Source organism: Cebus imitator, unplaced genomic scaffold (genome assembly GCF_001604975.1).
Source record: "Cebus imitator isolate Cc_AM_T3 unplaced genomic scaffold, Cebus_imitator-1.0 Scaffold967, whole genome shotgun sequence".
Classification (NCBI taxonomy): domain Eukaryota; kingdom Metazoa; phylum Chordata; class Mammalia; order Primates; family Cebidae; genus Cebus; species Cebus imitator.
In genome coordinates this window covers 84,468-85,442 of record NW_016108282.1, presented here as the reverse complement: position 1 = coordinate 85,442, position 975 = coordinate 84,468, and positions in this window count along the sequence as shown.

Here is a 975-nt window from a genome sequence, read left to right as displayed (position 1 = left end):
GGGGAGGGGAGGGGAGGGAGCGGCGGGCGGGTGCGGCGGCCCCGGGAAGGCGTGGACTCTGCCCCCGCCCGCGGCGCCGGGAGGAGCGGGTGGGGCGAGCGTGTGGGCGCCGCGGGGACCGTCCGGCTGGATTTCGGGGCCCTGACCCGGGCTGTGCGCGTCTCCGAGCTGCGCGCGGTGGTGCCGGCTCTAGGGTCCCCGCGTGGAGAAGGAAGGCGGCGAACGGCAGGACCGCGGGGCCGCGGGGAGGGTGCGCTCTGGCTCCGCAGGACGGGTCCCCCCACTTTCCTCCCAGGAAGTGGCCCCCGCGGCGCACCTTGAAACCTCGGAAAGGGCCGGACGCGGCAGCTCACAGCTGCCACCCCAGCACTTCGGGAGGCCGAGACGGGCCGGTCACGGGTGGTCAGTGGTTCGAGACCAGCCTGGCCAACATGGTGAAACCCCTTCTGTGCCAAAAATACAAAAATTGCCGGGCGTGGCCGCGCGCGCCTGTGGTCCCAGCTGCTCGGGAGGCTGAGGCAGGAGAATCGCTGGAGCCCGGGAGGCGGAGGTTGCAGTGAGCGGAGATCGCGCCACTGCACTCCAGCCTGGGCGATGGAGCAAGACTGTCCCCCAAAAAATGTTCAATTAAAAAAAAAACCTCCGAAAGCAGGAAGGGGCCCGTGGCGTCATGACAGGGGTGTTTCTTTTCTCCTAATACTCAAAATCCTGGTGGCGCTTTGATCCCCGGCATGTCAGAAGCTCAGGTTCCTCGGCACCCACCCTGCGGACGGTGTTGGGTGTCCTGGGCGTACCCCATGCCCAGGCGCCGTTCCTGCCAACACACTGGCGATCCCATTTCATCGAAGAGCACGGGGGCGTGGGGAGGTGGGAACCCATGAAATGGCGCCGTGGTCTGTGCCCCCACCAGGTCCTGGGGAGCCTTGAGCTGACGGTACCTGGGGGCTGAGGGCGCCCAAGCCAGGAAACGGAGTC